Source organism: Zea mays, chromosome 7, assembly GCF_902167145.1.
Source record: "Zea mays cultivar B73 chromosome 7, Zm-B73-REFERENCE-NAM-5.0, whole genome shotgun sequence".
NCBI lineage: Eukaryota > Viridiplantae > Streptophyta > Magnoliopsida > Poales > Poaceae > Zea > Zea mays.
Window position 1 is genome coordinate 8109352 of NC_050102.1, and position 20059 is coordinate 8129410.

Sequence of the window (20059 nt, forward strand, 5' to 3'; positions counted from 1 at the left end):
CCTCGGCCCAGCCCGAGGTACCCTCGGCACAGTCCGAGGCACCCTCGGCTCGGCCCGAGGCACCCTCGGTTCAGCCCGAGGTACCCTCGGCCCCCGAGGGTGAGACGCTGCACGTCGAGGGGGAGCGAAGCGGGGTCACGCCTGATCAAAACTGGTAGACCCCGTACCTGCAATATCTCCACCGAGGAGAGCTACCCCTCGACCGAGCCGAAGCTCGGCGGTTGGCGTGGCGCGCCAAGTCGTTCGTCTTGCTAGGAGATGGGAAGGAGCTCTACCACCGCAGCCCCTCAGGCATCCTCCAGCGATGCATCTCCATCGCCGAAGGTCAGGAACTCCTACGAGAGATACACTCGGGGGCTTGCGGCCACCACGCAGCACCTCGAGCCCTTGTCGGAAATGCCTTCCGACAAGGTTTCTACTGGCCAACGGCGGTGGCCGACGCCACCAGAATTGTCCGCACCTGCGAAGGGTGTCACTTCTACGCAAGGCAGACCCACCTGCCTGCTCAGGCTCTGTAGACGATACCCATCACCTGGCCTTTTGCTGTATGGGGTCTGGACCTCGTCGGCCCCTTGTAAAAGGCACCCGGGGGCTACACGCACCTGTTGGTCGCCATCGACAAATTCTCCAAGTGGATCGAGGTCCGACCCCTAAACAGCATCAGGTCCGAGCAGGCGGTGGCGTTCTTCACCAACATCATCCATCGTTTCGGGGTCCCGAACTCCATCATCACCGACAACGGCACCCAGTTCACCGGCAGGAAGTTCCTGCACTTCTGCGAGGATCACCACATCCGGGTGGATTGGGCCGCCGTGGCTCACCCCATGTCGAATGGGCAAGTAGAACGTGCCAACGGCATGATTCTACAAGGACTCAAGCCTCGGATCTACAACGACCTCAACAAGTTCGGCAAGCGATGGATGAAGGAACTCCCCTCGGTGGTCTGGAGCCTGAGGACAACGCCGAGCCGAGCCACGGGCTTCACGCCGTTCTTTCTAGTCTATGGGGCCGAGGCCATCTTGCCCACAGACCTGGAATACGGTTCCCCGAGGACGAGGGCCTATGCTGACCAAAGCAACCAAGCTAATCGAGAAGACTCGCTGGACCAGCTGGAAGAGGCTCGGGGCAAGGCCTTACTACACTCGGCGCGGTACCAGCAGTCCATGCGACGCTACCACGCCCGAGGGGTCCGGTCCCGAGATCTCCAGGTGGGCGACCTGGTGCTTCAGCTACGACAGGACGCCCGAGGGCGGCACAAGCTCACGCCTCCTTGGGAAGGGTCGTTCGTCATCGCCAAAGTTCTGAAGCCCGGAACGTACAAGCTGGCCAACAGTCAAGGCGAGGTCTACAGCAACGCTTGGAACATCCAACAGCTACGTCGCTTCTACCCTTAAGATGTTTTCAAGTTGTTCATATACCTCGCTCCCACGCAAAGTTTAGTCATCAAGGAAGGGTCAGCCTTGCCTCGGCAAAGCCCGACCCTCCCTCGGGGGCTAAAAGGGGGGAACCCCCTCTGCGTCGAAATTTTCCTCGAAAAAAGATCCTTTCTGCCAGAATGTCTTTCGTGCTTTTCGACTACTTCGAAGGTGGATCCTGAAAACGACGGAGTACACGTAAGCAGCCAAGGCTGACCGAGCCGAGGGACTCCTACGCCTCCGGGATACGGATACCTCACTCATCACCTTCTGCGGTAAGTAACTCACGTTCGGATAAGTGATTCTGCGGACCGAACAAGTCTTCACGTTCGAAAGCTCCTCTGCCGAAGCGATTCTTCGAGCCTTCTTGACTGCGTCGGTGGCAGAACCCTATGGACGGGTAAGAGTGCGCGTAAGCGGCAAGGCCGACCGAGCCGAGGGACTCCTACGCCTCCGGGATACGGATACCTCACTCATCACCTTCCGCGAGAAGCGACTCTCGCTCACACAGATAATTCTGTTACCGACAAAGAAGACCAGATACTCGAAACAAGAGGAAAAGAAACGCAGCTTTACAACACGGCGAGGGTGTGTTTGGGCCTCGGCGGCCGCAGAAAACACACGCTACAAGATAATCCGATCCTGCAGGCTCGGATCTTGACGGTCGAAGGGAGCAGCAGCACCCTCGGCGTCGACAACACCTTCGGCGAGGTCCGACCTAGCCTCGGGCGGCGACGCGGTCCGAGGGTCTCCACTCTGAAGGACGACTTCATCATCACGCCCAGGCCATCGCCGCCAGGGTCTTCTCCGAGAATCCAGCTCGAGCAGGCGGCTCGGCTGGTCACCCCAAGGCCTCGGCCAGCTGTCCCCCGAGGACATCAGCCCGACCCGAGGCCTCGGCAGATCAACTCCGACGTCGGTCCCGCTAACGGACGACCCGGCCAGGCTCCGACCGACCAAGTCTTCTTTTCGAGCCAACTCTGCCTCTGTCCGTGCTGACACCGCTACCCCTTGCTTCGGCTCATCGAAGAGCGGCCGAGGGGTTCCTTTAACTAAGCAAGAGAAGCCTCGGACAACAAGGCTGACCGAGCCGAGGGACTCCTACGCCTCCGGGATACGGATACCTCACTCGTCACCTTTACACGGGGCGACTCACGTTTGGTGAGGCGGTTCAGACAACCAACAGGCGAGTCTTAGTGCTCGAAAATGAGGAAAAAACACGGCTCAGTGCCCAAAATTACATACATGTTCAGGCCTCGACAGCCACAATGAACAAAAAACATTGGCATTCAAAGTGCCATTACAAACGGAACTCCGGTTCCACCTCCGCAGGTACGAACAACCCCACTCGATGGGGGGGCCTGCGGAGCAACAGAAGACCGACGAACGGCACGCCGTCACCCGCTCCAGTAGCGGCGACAACGACGACTTCTGCTCCGGGGGGCCGAACAGCGGCAGCGATGACCTCAGGGCGGATGCCGCTGCCAGGAGGCCCCCGCCCATGCCCAAACTCGTGAGGCAAGGACGGGCAGAAGGCCATAGAGTTGGAGGTCGGTCCGCGGGCGGCCCCGGCTATCTCGTCGGCGGAAGAACCTCTTCCAGCTGCCGTGGCGGGAGCCGGCGCCGAGAGCGGCTCCGAAGCCACTCGGGTCCGAGAGCCAGGCACGCGGCAGCTGCCAGCGCCACGGACGACAACCGCCCTTCCCCCCGATCACTGAGGGAAGGAGCGGGCCACCGCCCACGCAGGGGCCGACCCCAACTCGGCACACTCCCCTCCCCAGCCCTGGTGATGAAAATCCTTGAGGCTGAGGGAGGGGCAGAGGCCGTGGCCCGGTTTGCTTTCCCCCGCCATCGAACTGGAGGTCACCATCTTGGGTGATCACTGGCGGAGGGGTGCAACCAGGCTGCGTGATGAAAATCCTTGAAGCCGAACGATGGCTGAAAGGTACCAACTCCCACGGAGTTGCGTTCCTCCAACGACAAGGCAGAAAGACTGCGGGTATCCCCCATCCGGGGGCTTGGAAGGTGGAAAGACACGATGCACAAGGGAGCGCGAAGACATGGTCGCCTTTCAAGGGGGTCACCCTCCTTTTAAAGGCGACTCTCCCCACTTGCGTCCCCAGCCGTCGTGGGCTGAGTCTTCTCCAACACGCTCCAAGGTCCTCCCCCTACGGCGCAGGGACTGGGTCCCACACGTCATGCAAGCCGGCCCAGAGCAGAAGAAGCCAAACCGCCGCGCGCGGTGCATGCAACCGCCCAGCGGTTACAAGTGGCCCTCCACTTTTGCCCAGACCAGCGGGCGAAAGAGCGGGTAGCCATGCAGGCGGCATGCAACCGCGCCAAGTGGGCGCGCTTCTCCGACTTCCAACACGCCCAGCATGGAGGCCCAGGCCCACGCGTCATGCAACCAGCGCGCCGGATGCTGCGTGCGAGCAACTGCACCGCCACCCGCGCCACTGCCACGCCTCCTCGACTGCGGAACCAGTACCGCGACTCGAGGCAACCCTACGCACGACCCAGCAGCGCCAGCCTGGCACGATGATCAATGCGGCCAAAAATGGGCCGGCAGTAATGGCGGTGGCAGGCGGGCAGGGGCAGCGGTCACGTTATCAGTCAGGCTTACGTCCTATCCGGGGGCAGCGAGAGAACCCTCTCTCACGGCGAGAAGATGACGCGCCCGTGTTCCGTTCCTCGAACGGCTCGCGCACGCGCGATGGCCGCCCCACGAACCGCACGCCCCGTCGCATTAACTCCGCGGCGGGAAAGGCGGCGCCTCTGGCAGGGGAAGCGAGCGGCGCTTCGCCTTCGCCGTAATGACCGCGTCAAAAAAGGTACGCCACGTCATTCGATTTCGAATCCTTTTCCTTTTTTACTCTTTCTCTCTCTTACAACAGGGACCGGGAAAGGGGGATACCCCGAAAAGGATCCTTCTTCGTGAAGGAACCAGGCTCCGAGCCTCCCTACTGATCAGAGGTTCGAAGGCTGGCCCCTCGGAAGGGTTCAACAGCCGCCTCAGAGCGCGTGGGCTCCACACCCACTACTGGTCAGAGGTTCGAAGGCCGGCCCCTCGGAAGGGTTCAACGACCGCCTCAGGCTACTCGGGCTCCGTGCCCACTACTGATCAGGGGTTCGAAGGCTGGCCCTCGAAGGGTTCACAGCCGCCTCAGACACAGAGCGAGGGATGACCATGGGTACGTTCGATACATAACCAAGGCTCGGGCTGCGCTCCCGAGGTACCCTAGGACATTTCCGAGACCAGCGGGAACGATCTTGTAATGGAATCCCATCAAAGGGAGGCATCGAGCCCTCGGACCCCGTCGACAGGGGACCGGGTCCGGCAGATCACCCGCAGGTACTTTTGGGCGCGCCTCTGGGCCTCTAGCCGACCCCTAGCAAATGGGGCACGGACGTCCGCTCGGATTACCCGCTAGCAGCTCACCGGAGACACCATGTTCGGCGCCCACCGAGGGCAACATGGCGCTTTCCCCCCTCCTCCTTGCGGAAAGGCGACATAGGGGCGTATGTAAAAAAAGTCGAGTCTGTCCCTGATCGTCCTCTTGCCCCGTGCAGAGGCTCGGGGGCTGCTCTCGCAAACCCGGCTCCGGCCAAACCGTTGACAGCGTCAACATACCAGCCCGAGAACTTAGAACCCGACCGTGCACCCGGGCTACGGCCAGCTCGCATGAGGGAGCGACCAGACCAGCCGAAGCATTACGCGAGGCATTAAGACCTCAGAGGAGTCAAACCACTCCTCCGAGGCCTCGGGGGCTACACCCGGCGGGTGCGCTCGCGCGCACCCACCGGAACAAAACACAACCGAGAAAGGCTGGTCCCCTTGCAAAAAAGTGCGACAAAAGCCTCCAATCGAGTGTTAACACTCCCTTCGAGACTCGGGGGCTACTGTCGGGGACCATAATTAGGGGTACCCTCAAGGCTCCTAATTCTCAGCTGGTAACCCCCATCAGCACAAAGCTGCAAAGGCCTGATGGGTGCGATTAAGTCAGGAATCGGTCCATTCAAAGGACTCGATCACGCCTCGCCCGAGCCTAGCCTCAGACAAGGGCAGCCGACCCCGGAGGATCTTCGTCTCGCCCGAGGCCCCCCTTCCAGCGATGAACATATTTCCGGCTCGCCCGAGGCCCTGTCTTCGCCAAGAAGCAACCCTGACCAAATCGCTGCGCCAACCGACCAGATCGCAGGAGCATTTAATGCAAAGGTGGCATGACACCTTTATCCTGACGCACGCCCTTCAGTCAACAGAGCCGAAGTGACCGCAGTCACTTCGCCGCTCCATTGACCGGCCTGACAGAAGGACAGCGCCGCCTGCGCCGCACCGGCTGCAGTGCCACTTGACAGAGTGAGGCTGACAGGCAGTCAGGCCCGACCTCAGGCACCATAGGAAACTCCGCTTCGCCCGACCCAGGGCTCGGACTCGGGCTAAGCCCCGGAAGACGGCGAACTCCGCTCCGCCCGACCTAGGGCTCGGACTTGGGCTAAGCCCCTGAAGACGGCAAACTCCGCTCCGCCCGTCCCAGGGCTCGGACTTGGGCTCAGCCCCGGAAGACGACGAACACCGCTTCGCCCGACCCCAGGGCTCGGGCTCAGCCCTGGCCTCAGCCGACGGTCTCCGCCTCGCCTGACCCAGGGGCTCGGACTCGACCACGACCGCGGAAGACAGACTCGACCTCGACCTCGGAGGAGCCTCCACATCGCCCAACCTAGGGCGCAGACCGACCACATCGACAGGAGGCGCCATCATTACCCTACCCCAAGCTGACTCAGGCTACGGGAAACAAGACCGGCGTCCCATCTGGCTCGCTCCGCCAGATAGGCAATGATGGCGCCCCGCACGCTCCCTGACGACGGCGGCTCTCGGCCCCCTTACGAAAGCAAGAGGACGTCAGCAAGGACTCAACAGCCCCGACAGCTGTCCTTCCGCCAGGCTCCAGCGCTCCTCCGACGGCCACAACACCACACGAACCGGGTGCCAAAACCTCTCCGGCTGCCATGACGGCATGTACTTAGGGCGCTAGCTCTCCTCCGCTAGACACGTAGCACTCTGCTACACCCCCCCCGTTGTACACCTGGATCCTCTCCTTACGCCTATAAAAGGGAGGACTAGGGCCCTCTTACAGAGGGTTGGCCGCGCGGGGACGAGGACGAGACAGGCGCTCGCGTGAGGCCGCTCGCTCCCTCTCCCGCGTGGACGCTTGTAACCCCCTACTGCAAGCGCACCCGACCTGGGCGCGGGACGAACACGAAGGCCACGGGATTTCCACCTCTCTCACGCCCGGCTCCGGCCACCTTTCTCCCCCCTTCGCGCTCGGCCTCGCGCCGACCCATCTGGGCTGGGGCACGCGGCGACATTTCACTCGTCGGCCCAGGGACCCCCCGGTCTCGAAACGCCGACACATTTGTAATCCTAGCCATACATAAATTTTGTTATTTTAATTTAGTTGTTTCACGTATAGATGGCAATGAGTAAAAATCCGTTGGGTATTACTTGACCAAACCCATACCCGTGAAGAAAAAATACGCCCGCTAAAAAACCCATACCCATGACGGGTATAAAATTTTACCCAAACCCATACCCATGCGGGTTTCGGGTACCCAACGGGTTTCCCATACCCACTAACATCAACATAAAAAAATTCATCATGTAAATGACAATCAATACATTAATAAGCTAAGATAAAAGGAACAAGTGATAACTAATTTTAGCTTAAAATTTGTTACATGAAGTTTATTTCAATTAGAACATATTCAATTAATAATATTATGAGACATATTTATAAGAAATGTTGATTTTAAGGCGGGTTTTAAAAACCCATGGGTTTGCGGGTGCGGGTAGTGGAAGAACAAACCCATGCCCACATACCCGTTGGGTTTTTATTTGAACGCATTAACAAACCCATGGGTAGAGAAATTGACCCAAACCCATACCCTAATAGAGCAAAAAACCACCGGGTTTCGGGTAGCGGGTACCCATTGTTATCTCTAGTTTCACTACTATATTACAACCATCAGTATCATGCAGACTTTGATATATGCCACAATTTACATAGTCTCATCATTGAAGAGCACGTGCCACACCTGCTGGTAGAAGTTTCCTCGTACATTATCAGTCATCAGTCATCAGGTAGGCACCACCATACACGTTTGCTTAAACAAAAAAAGCAAGTGTATGGGTTTGCGAAGAGAATTAAAGACAGACCAGCACAAAAGCTACCCCGACGATGACAAGTGGCCATTGCTGTTGGTCCTCCTCTGCGTCACCTCTAGCGACAAGATGACACCATAGTCCTTGATATAGTAGTCATCGAACGCGCACGACATGGAGAGTACCGATGACTCTTGGTTGGGCTGCCAAATGAAGTGCACCCCGGGCTCATCAGCGAGGTAATACACCTAGCCGTTGCACCACCGGATGTGCTACTCCTCTACATACATCTTGTTCGAGGACACTCACACAATGTCAGCAACGGTCGTCGTCCCAACGCACAAGAATTCATGACCGGTCAGTAGTGACTTACGTGGCAGGTTCAGCTTCAGGTGATGATGAGCTGGACGGTGTGACGGCACCGTTGTCGGATGCGTGCCCAAAACAACCCAAGAGTCGCCAGCATTGGTGACGACCATGAGGTCCCCCTGTTTGAGATGGACAACGCGGTGCAGCCGCTCTGGACCGCGTCCAAGCGGCGGCTGCGGCGGAGCTTGCCGAACACAGCGACGCATGTGGCCACGTAGTACTGCTTCTAGAGGTCGAACTGGCAGTCGCCAAGCTTCTTCTCGTCGTCGATGAGTGATGCCAACGCGAGCGTCTCCTGCCAGTGGTGTTTGTTCGGGGTTTTCAAGTAAGAAACATGGATTCATCTTTAGCGTTGGTTTATGAAAATGACTCACAAGTCAAATCCATGGAAAAAATATTACGGAGAATAAATGTCACACATATAAAAAAGAATTTAAGTTGAAAACATTATTCAAACAAAAAGAAATTGCATGCAAGGCTCTTCTTTAAATACTACTCCCTCCATCCAAAAATATAAATCAGGAATCTCGTTGATAATTATCTACTACTACACATTGTGCAAAAGTAGCAGGTAGGCTTTGGGAGAGATGTAGTAAATATTTTTACTGTAACAGATATTAACATAAACACACATATGGTGTAGTGGTAGCTACGAGCACATTTGCTTCAGAGGTTCGAATCCAATTGGGGCCACATTTGTGTTTTTTTAATTTAGTGTTTTTTTAATTTAATTGGGGATGCACGTGGGAATGGAAATGAGATTTGCGGGGAGGGGAGAATGAGAAAGACAGTGACAACCGGGTGTTGACGCCTTTTCGGAGCGCCAAACACTCAACAAGAACCGTGGCGGTGCCCTCTGCACAGGGGCGGACGGTCCGCACGCGGGGCCGGACGGTCCGCGGCCTGGTGCGAGGCGCGGTGGTATTCTCTGCGCAGGGGCGGACTGTCCGTGGCCAGGGGCCGGACGGTCCGCGGCCTGGTGCGCAGCTGATGCTTCTCTGCCTGACGGCCGGACGGTCCGCACCCTGGGGGCCGGACGGTCCGCGCGTGCGCAGAGGCGGCGGAAGTCGCCGGCGGCGCCTGGATCTCGCTCCCGGGAGGGACCCCGTCGGGGAGTAGAGATCCTAGGTGGTGTCTAGGCTCGGGCAGGCCGACCTAGACTCCTCTAATCGACGTAGAGTCGAGGAGAGGCGGAGAATTTGGGGATCGAGTGGCTAAACCTAAACTAGACTAGAACTACTCCTAGGATAAAATGCGAGTAAAAGTTGTATTGATTCGATTGTTGATGATTACAAATCGGCCGTAGACCTCTTATTTATAGAGGAGGGGGGCTGGACCCTTTACACAACTGATTCCGAGCTAATCCCGCGAATATAGCTAACAACCGTAGCACAAAACTCGGAACCCTAATCTGTTCTGCGCACGCGCGGACCGTCCGGCCCACAGGCGCGGACCGTCCGGACCGCGGACCGTCCGGCCTCAGGGCCGGACTGTCCGCCGGCTCAAAACCGGTTCGAACATATGCCCCCCTGCCTTTTGGTGGAGCTGGGCGAACCAAAAGCAACTAACTCGATGTGATCACATCGGTTTTCTTAGGCATCTTGCCACATACTAGGATGATACTGTTTGAGGAAACGCCCATTCAAAGCCTTAGGTAAATCCTTGCCTTGTAATGTTTGTAGTAAATAAGCGTTACCAAACATCACCTGTTTCACTTTATAAGGACCCTCCCAGCTTGGCGACCATTTCCCGAACTTTCGGTCTTTATTCCTTAGAGGCAGAATGGTCTTCCACACCAAGTCTCCTACTTGGAATGATTTAGCTTTGACCTTCTTGTTGTAGGCCCTAGCTACCATGATCTTGTCCTTTTCTATTGCTCCCAAAGCTATCATCCTCTTGTCGGTCACCTCATCAATATTATCCATCATTGAATTATAATAATCAGTAGTAGTTAGATCATTTTGTCTGGCAAACCTGACAGCATTCAAACTTATTTCCACAGGTAACACTGCTTCCTGCCCATAGACAAGCTCAAAAGGAGATACTTTAGTAGCACTATGCTTAGATATTCTATGAGCCCATAAAGCTTCAGACAAAATCTTATGCCAATGTCTAGGATTATCATATACCTTTTTCTTTATCAAATTAATCAACGTCCTATTACTAGACTCGGCCTGTCCATTGGCCTGAGCATAATATGGAGACGAATTAAGCAGCTTAATTCTGTATAATTCAGCAAATTCACGTACCTCCTTTGACATAAAAGAAGTACCTTGATCTGTAGTCAAGGTCTGGGGAATGCCGAATCTATGAATAATATGCTCAGTTATGAACTCAATTACCTCCTTGTGCGTCATGTTCTTTAGAGCAACGGCTTCAGTCCATTTGGTGAAATAGTCAGTGGCAACTAACACAAACCGATGCCCCTTTGATGATGAAGGATGAATTTCTCCAATAAAGTCTAATCCTCATCCTCTGAATGGCCAAGGCTTGATGATAGGATGTAATTCGGCTGCAGGGACCAACTGTAGGTCACCGAATTTTTGACACACTTGGCACCCCTTGTAGTACTTGAAACAATCAGCTGTCATACTAGGCCAATAAAAACCAGACCTTCGCAACAACCACTTCATCTTTGGAGCTGATTGATGGGTACCACAAATCCCTTCATGTACTTCGGCCATGGCTAATATAGCATCATCTGGGCCCAAGCACTTAAGCAGGACATCATTAAACGTTCGGCGGTAAAGTTCATCACTCATCAAAACATACTTGAAAGCTGTTCGCCGAATGTTCTTATCTGTCCTGATATTGGGATTTTGCAAATAATTAAGTATAGGTGTCCTCCAATCACTTGTATCGGCTTCATTGTCAGCCGAATCGATTAAGAGAACCTTTCTGGTAACCTCGGACGGTCCGGCGTCAACACGCGGACGGTCCGCGACCTGGGAATTTGGCTCTGCACTGGTTATCAGATTTTCAGTTTTGTGAAATTTCCCTCTCTTTATCCGATAACCCGATGCATCTTGTGCCAAGTTGTTAGCTCTATGATTCTCAACTCTAGAGATATGCTGAATACTGAATTCATCAAAAGAATGGATTATGCTCCAACATTTCTCAAGATAACTATTTAGAGTACCATCAAGACATTGATATTCTTCTAACACTTGTTGGACAACCAGCTGAGAATCACCAAATACCTTCACATGTTTTACTCCCATACCATTTAACAGTTCTAAACCGAATAGGAGGGCCTCATATTCAGCTTGATTATTAGTGCAATACGTTTCCAATCGGCTAGAGAAGTCAAAGGAGACATTACTTGGTGAAACAAGCACAATGCCAATTCCTTGCCCTTCATTGCAAACCGATCCATCAAAATATAAAGTCCAAGGAGTAATAGTGAGGTATGATATGTCTAGTTCATGAATATCATTAACCCGATGTTCTACAATAAAATCTGCTATGACTTGGCCTTTCATAGATTTCAATGGTTCATAAGCCAAGTCATATTCTATGAGTGCATAAGCCCACTTACCAATTCTACCACTCATAATTGGGTTATGCAACATGTACTTGATTACATCGGCTTGACCAGAAACAGTGCAACGACTAGACAGTAAATAACATCTACATTTGGTGCATGCATAAAACAAGCATAAGCATAACTTTTCAATAAAAGTGTACCTTGTTTCAGCATCCACCAACCTTCGGCTTAGATATGTCACCACATGCTCCTTCCCCTCAGTTTCTTGTGTCAGAACAGCCCCAATAACCTTGTCTTCAGCTGCAATGTATAATCTGAATGGTGCTCCTACTTGTGGTGCTTTTAACACGGGAGCCGAAGACAAGTATTTTTTAATGAGATCAAATGCTTTCTGCTGCTCTGCCCCCCAAGTGAATTCAGCATCATTCTTAAGCCGAAGGATAGGAGTGAAGGCATCAATCTTCCCGGCTAAGTTAGAAATAAACCTTCGTAAATAATTCACCTTGCCAAGAAACCTCTGCACTTCGACCTTACACGTCGGAGGCCCCACATTCCGAATAGACTTGATTCGGTCAGGGTCTATTTCTATACCATGTTCATGGATGACAAATCCTAAAAACTTACCAGCCGACACTCCAAAAGCACATTTACGTGGGTTCATTTTTAAACCATACCAACGCATTTTATCAAAGGCTTTGCGCAAATCAGCTATATGAGAACTAAACTCAGCCGATTTGACTACAATATCATCAATGTAGACTTCCACAGTGTTTCCTAACAACTCATGGAAGATCAGATTCATAGCCCTCTGATAAGTAGCACCAGCATTTTTAAGACCGAATGTCATGACAACCCATTCAAATAAACCAATGAAGCCTGGACATATAAAGGCCGTTTTAGACGCATCTTCTTCGGCCATGAAAATCTGATTATATCCGGCATTACCATCAAGGAAGCTAATAATCCTATTTCCTGATGCATTATTGATTAATGTATCGGCTATGGGCATGGGATATTCATCCTTAGGAGTTGCTTTATTTAAATTACGAAAATCAATGCATACTCTAAGCTTACCTGACTCCTTCTCCACCGGCACAATATTGGAGACCCACTCTGCGTATCTGCAAGGTCTAATAAAATTAGCTTCTAGCAGCCGGTGGATTTCGTCCTTGATTCGTGGGAGAAGATCTGGACGAAATGTTCTAGCTTTCTGCTTGAAAGGTCTGAAACCAGGCTTAATAGGCAGCCGATGTTCGACAATTTCTCGGCTTAGTCCAGGCATTTCAGTGTAAGTCCAAGCAAAACAATCTGAATATTCCTTCAATAGACCGATCATCTCATTTCTAGAATCGGTCTCCAGGGTTTTGTTTACAAAAGTCGGCCTTGGAGTTTTACCATCTCCTATGTCAACCTCCTCCAAAGGATCGGCCGATGTAAACCCCTGTCCTAGTTTATCAAGATCTCTGAATTCCTCTATCATGTCTCCCACAGAGGAATCAGATGATCTTTGCGTGATGGCGGACTTTCCGGTCTCGGGGACCGGATCATCCGTAATACTGTCTTTTCGCTGTGGTAGATGTTCGGCCTTAAAGTCCGAACTCTTTTGTGAAAGGCCATACCATCCGGCCTTGGCGGCCGAACTGTCCGTGACCAAAGACTCATGAACTTTGTGTGTATTCATCATTTAACTTTATTTAGGATTTAGCCGATTCTCCATCGGCTCTAGCATTACAGGAATGAAACCTTTCTTATCTATACTTATGAATTGATAATCAGAAAAGTCTACTCCTGTGAGACATGTAGCATTCTCGTAAGTCCAGAGTACAGGGGCATCAGCCACAGCGATGCAGGCCGATACATCAGCATGTACTTGTTCTATGTCATCGCCTACCCATTGTATCAGCATTTGATGTAATGTAGAAGGTATACATTGATTGGCGTGAATCCAATCTCTTCCTAAGATTAAACTGTAATTTCCTTCTACATCAGCGACGAAGAATGCAGCAGCAAGGGTCTTAGTCCCGATGGTTAATTCAACGGACGTGACTCCCCTGGCTTTGATCGAACTATCAGTTCCAACACCGCTGAGGGTCATGTTGGTCTTGACAAGTTCGTCATCTTGTTTACCTAATTTTCTGTATAATGAATAAGGCATTAGATTTACAGCCGCCCCTCCATCTACCAGCATCTTAGCAATCGGTATCCCATCAATGTGGCCGCGCACGAAGAGCGGCTTTAAATGATTTACCGATTCTTTTGGTTTAGTAAAGGCGGCTTCTTTAGGACCGAAATCAAACTGGGCAACAACAGGTTCATCATTGCCGATGATAGTACAATCGGCAGAAAATGTAATAATATTTACATCCATACCTGGGTGTTCTGGAGAAGCCTCGTAGTCGACCAGGTCTTCTCCCAGCAGGTCGTCCTCTTCCATTGATATTGTCGTGTCGTTGGAGGCTTCCTGGTGAACGGCGGACGGTCCGCGTGCGGGGGCCGGACGGTCCGCGCCTGGTGCAGGTCGTCCAGAGACTTCCTGGTGAACGGCGGACGGTCCGTGCGCAGGGGCCGGACGGTCCGCGCCTGGTGCAGTTTGACTTTCTATTGCTGTGGCCGTTTGTTTTTTCTCAACGGCCTTCGGTCTCCATTTCTTTTGCGGTGGCGGGTATAGTGGATGTGTGTCATTAAATGTCTTTTCCGCCTCCTTCTCCTGGCTCTCCTTTGCTCTTAGGCGCTGTAATTTTCTCTTTTGGGATCGTGTCAATCCCGCTGGGCACCATCGAGGCATGGAGTATTTTGGATCGACTGTTTTGATGGTAGCCGTATCCTTTTCGGTTGTGTTGGCCGATTCGCCGAAAATCATCGGCCCTTTATTATCTTCTTGTATGACAACATCTGCAGTGCCTATTTTGATGATGTCCTTTTTTGTTGCAGGCATATGCCCCCCCTGCCGGATTGGTCGGCCTAGGAGGCCGAGTAGTCCGGCAATCTTGTTGGGCCTGTGCCTGGTGACCAGATTCAGCAGCGCTCAATCGGTCTTGCACTGGCGGCGCCAACCTATCAAAAACGGATGTTTGGGGTGCCCCCCAGGCGGGGTACTGTGGCATCCCAAATGGATATGGTGGCATGCCCCACATTTGATTTGGGACATATGGTGGAGGTAAGTATGTGTATGGATATGGCATAGATGGATAAGGGGGTGGAGGGGTCCATGTCGGCATGTTAGGTCTCAATTGCACAATAGGACCTTTCATTTCTTCCGATTGGTGAAGTGGTCCAATCGGCCTGACCTGACGTTGCTCATGAATGGGTGAGCGGGGTCGCTTCGGTGGCCGGTCACTGGGGCCGGCCTTCTTTTTCACATATTTAGACAACAATTGATCGAAAGTCGGGCCAGGCTTGATCAGCCGACCAGCTGCTTTAAATGTATTTGTTTTCCACGTACCTATCTCTGGTCGTCGTGGTTTGAAGGTACGTGGTCGCTGTGAGTCCTGAGCATGGCCGGACCGTCCGCCAGAGTCGTCCGGACCGTCCGGGGAAGCGTCGGACCGTCCGCGTCGGGACGGCGGACTGTCCGTGATGCGCAGCACGGGTTCCCGCAACTGTCTCCCTGTCTGCGCTTGCCCCCCAGTGTTAGAGGCTGTGATGGTCACCTTCAGTGTCTCCCCTCCATCGGGAGTCTTCTCGGCCACCACCTTCCTGCAAGCAACTTTACAATCTCCATCGGCCCTTTTAGCATTGCCGATGATTGTTTCCTTGCCTTTGCCTTTATCAGCTGTATTTGGCCGAATCAGGACTTTCTTGCCCTCGAAGTCAATCATGTTTATCGGAAAGGGCTCTGTATCCACCTACATTTCCTGAAATTTCAATCGTCCTTCGTTAATGGCCGATTGAATCTGTCGCCGAAATACATTACAATCATTAGTGGCATGAGAAAATGAGTTATGCCACTTGCAGTACGCACGACGTTTTAGCTCGTCAGCGGATGGAACAGTGTGATTTATTTTAATATTGCTATTTTTAAGTAACTCATCAAATATTTTATCACATTTACCAACATTAAATGTAAACTTTACCTCCTCTTGCCGTTTCTTTTGAACCGGCTGTAAGGAAGCACAAGCCGAAGATTTGGCCTGCTTTGGCCAAACCATTTCAGCAGCGTATACTTCTGCTGATTCGTCATCTGAGCTACTTTGGTCGCATTCTACTATGTGTACGTTGTGACGCATTGTTTTAGCAGTTTCTTTGCTCCGGCTTTCGCAAGCCAAAGCTCTCTGGTGTAACTGTGCTAGTGTAAAAAATTGGATGCCTTCTAATCTTTCTTTTAAATAATATCGCAGACCATTAAAGGCTAATCCTACTAGCTGTTTCTCTGCTAAATGAATTTGAAAGCATCGGTTTCTTGTATCTCGGAATCTCCGGATGTAATCATTAACCGATTCATCTTTTGTCTGTCGCAACGACGCTAAATCTACCAAATCCAACTCATAGTCACCGGAGAAAAAATGATCATGAAATTTTTGTTCTAAATCCCCCCATGATGAAATGGAATTAGGAGGTAAAGTGGCGTACCATGCAAACGCAGTTCCTGTTAAAGATAATGAAAATAAACGTACGCGAAATGCCTCTGTGTCGGCCAACTCTCCTAATTGTGCTAAAAATTGGCCTATGTGTTCACGTGTGTTCTTTCCTTGATCACCCGAAAATTTTGTGAATTCGGGTATCCTGGTTCCCTGTGGGTATGGGTGGTGATCAAATCGGCTGTCATAAGGTTTCCGATATGATTGCCCCCCAGGGACCATGCTTACTCCGAGCTTATCTCGGAACGCCCCGGCTATTTCTTCCCTCACTATATCAATGGCAGCCGGTGCGAGACCACCGGCTCTCTGGTCAAACATAGGTGGGGTTGGCTGGATATTAGCATGTTGTCTTTCCCCCCATTGGTTTGAGTTACGTGGTGCATTTCCATTTGCTCTATATGGCTCATATGTTTGATCGTTTCTTTCCGGCCTTCTAGGTGGGGCCGGAAAGCTTTCCTGGGCTTTGGATCCTGAATTAATGGGCTGGTGCATTGCATAGTGTGATGGGAAGTGTTGCTGGGACGGACGAGGATTCATGTAATAATCCTCCTCAAAAGACTCATGCGCGGACTGTCCGGATACGTACCCGGACCGTCCGTGGTTATATGCGGACCGTCCGTCGTTGTATGCGGACTGTCCGACTGGGTAGTTTGGGTTCTGTGCTGTGTGTGGTGGCTCGGGCGCATATCTAGGTAACTCATTAAAAATAGGCCTGACTGTTGCTGGCCCGGACGGTCCGCGCTCACGTGCGGACGGTCCGGGCATGTGCAGATCGGCTGATTTACTACCGATTTGCGGTTGCTCAGGGTATGTGTCCATCAGCATCCCATACAGGGGTTGTGACTGGTCGTGACAACCTGTAGCCGATGTATTACGCGTGTTACCCCCTAACTCAACCTCGTGCGAAGGAAAATTTGCGATATTAGATTTATCAAATGCACGTACTAGTCTCTTAACATCGCTTTGCATACCCCCTATGATGTTCTGCATTTGTTCACGCTGCTCTTCTACATAATTTCTAAGAGATTGTAGCTCGTTGGTATTACTTACATTGGGGATATCTGGCGTGGGTTGGAGCGAAGCCGGATCCGTCGCCCGATGTCGGACGACCTTGTTGTTCCTGTCCACTTTGAAGTTGGCCAAGAATTTTGCTTTCGCCTCCTGGATCATCCGCTCCTTGTGCTCCTCAAACTGGAGCTGCTCGTCAGCCGGCAAGGTTTCCCAAGTCGGCTCTATGATGTTGCTTGGAGAAATATCAGAGCTCTCCCTTGAACCGGCCATTGAGGGCCGATTTGATGAGCCTAGATGTGTCTTCCCCAGCGGAGTCGCCAAAAAGTATGTTGACGCCTTTTCGGAGCGCCAAACACTCAACAAGAACCGTGGCGGTGCCCTCTGCACAGGGGCGGACGGTCCGCGGCCTGGTGCGAGGCGCGGTGGTATTCTCTGCGCAGGGGCGGACTGTCCGCGGCCAGGGGCCGGACGGTCCGCGGCCTGGTGCGCAGCTGATGCTTCTCTGCCTGGCGGCCGGACGGTCCGCACCCTGGGGGCCGGACGGTCCGCGCGTGCGCAGAGGCGGCGGAAGTCGCCGGCGGCGCCTGGATCTCGCTCCCGGGAGGGACCTCGTCGGGGAGTAGAGATCCTAGGTGGTGTCTAGGCTCGGGCAGGCCGACCTAGACTCCTCTAATCGACGTAGAGTCGAGGAGAGGCGGAGAATTTGGGGATCGAGTGGCTAAACCTAAACTAGACTAGAACTACTCCTAGGATAAAATGCGAGTAAAAGTTGTATTGATTCGATTGTTGATGATTACAAATCGGCCGTAGACCTCTTATTTATAGAGGAGGGGGGCTGGACCCTTTACACAACTGATTCCGAGCTAATCCCGCGAATATAGCTAACAATCGTAGCACAAAACTCGGAACCCTAATCTGTTCTGCGCACGCGCGGACCGTCCGGCCCACAGGCGCGGACCGTCCGGACCGCGGACCGTCCGGCCTCAGGGCCGGACTGTCCGCCGGCTCAAAACCGGTTCGAACACCGGGAATGGAAATGAGCTTTGCGGGGAGGGGTAATGGCAGAACACTGGCAGAACACCGAGAATGGGAATGAGCTTTGTGGGGAGGGAGAATGAGAATGACAGAACACGCATTATGAATAAAACATAAGGTTATCCGCAGTAGATCATGTAAAATGTAAGATTTGTATTGTAGATTATATTATTTACATAGTAAAATTTGAAATAGAAAATGAGATAGGATAGCTGCTAGAGATAGCCTAATAACTAAATAAATTAAAGGGAAAAATAAAAAATTATCTTGCTGCTTGCTTTCTTGAAGCTTGAGTCGTGGTGACAGCAGCTTGCGAGTTGGGGACTTGGCAGCTTGGGAGCAGGCACCAGGCAACTTAGGGCTCCATGGACGGCGGCAGAGACTTAAACGCCATGAGCAAAAGCATAAAATCATTTATTTACTTTACATAGCCTAACTTTTGTATTAGATGGATTGTATCTTTATTTTTAGTTTAGGGATTTGGGACTCTTGAAATTTGAGGGCCCTGTTCCAGTGAATAGATTGCACCCCTTCGGCACGGCCCTGCTACCAATCTAGGGTTGCTAATTGCATATACCAATTACCCATGGAATCTCTTAGAATACATACATACTAGTCAGATACCCGTACATACATAAACTGCACTGGTAGAAGCCGGACGCTTTGTTCTAAGCGAGCAGAGTTTAAATCCCTCCATATCCTATTTTTAAGTTATTTCCCGTGGGAGGAGAAACGTATGACGAAACTCACACTTTAAATTTTAACATCGGATCAGGTATTTTTTGTGGTTTGGATCAGGTTTTTTAGGTTGAATTGGATTAGGGGTCCAAAACATGGCTCTTACTCATATCGTGAATTGCTGCAAGCTAAAAACTATGGCCCGTGTCCACCCCATCACATTAGTCGGGTCGGGTATTTTTCGAGCGGTTTGGATTTGGTGGCCCATGCTCAGATCTAATCACTTGAAAAACCTAAAAAATCAATGTATAAATAATTGAACGAATAAAATATTATTTTAGCTAGGGGAGACCCGTTTTTTTGGTTTTTAAGAAACTAAAAATTCACTTTCTATAAACTGAGGCATAAACCGATATGTTTATAACCACCTCGGTTTCTATAAATCAATTTCTTAAAAATTGGGTGCTTTCAGACATGTCCTTAGTAAAAAAACCGTGGCTTCGATGCAACACACAAATATATATCTACTTGATTAAAACTCTATTTCTACATTTTTTATCCTTTATCAGATTTTCTATATATTATGCATACTCTGGAGAGTTATTCTCTCTCCACATCTTTGACTTATGAGAAATTTGAAATAAAAGATGTTTATACATGAAAGTCAAACTAAAGAGGTTGTTCAAGGGTATGTTTTCACTATATCTATATTTTTTATACATTAGAAAGTCTATTGAGAGTTGCTCTCAAGAAGGGTATGTATATTATGCGTAATAACTAATGTGTATCGAATTCTAGTAGGCCAAGCCAAGCACTTATAGATGGTTAAATGAGTCGTGCCCGATGAGTTGGCCTAAGTCACGACCTATTTATTAGTGCCTCGGCATAGTGCGGTACGAGAGCTGGACCGTGCTTGAGCCGCCTCCTCGTCACACAATGCCGACCCAGCACGACACATTTTTTAATTTTTAAAAATAATTGTACAAGTATATTTATAATGTCTATTCACCATATGACACAAACAGACCTTGGTTCTACTGGTTTGTCATGTGTTCCGATTTAATTAAATAGGCTCCATAAGTTAACAGGCCGGCCCAGCACAACTAGCAGGCCGACGTGCCGTACTGCCGTATACGCTGCGCCCATGTCACGCGGGCCGCCGACATGGCCCAATTAGTCCGTCAGGTATAACGGGCCATGTTTTATCGGGTCCGTGCCGGATCGAGCTGGATCGTCCGTTTACGCATCTATACAAGCACCCACGTCTTTCAATTCTTCTCCCCACGGACCCATAGCAAAAACCGACATTGCAAAAGGCCCACAAGAC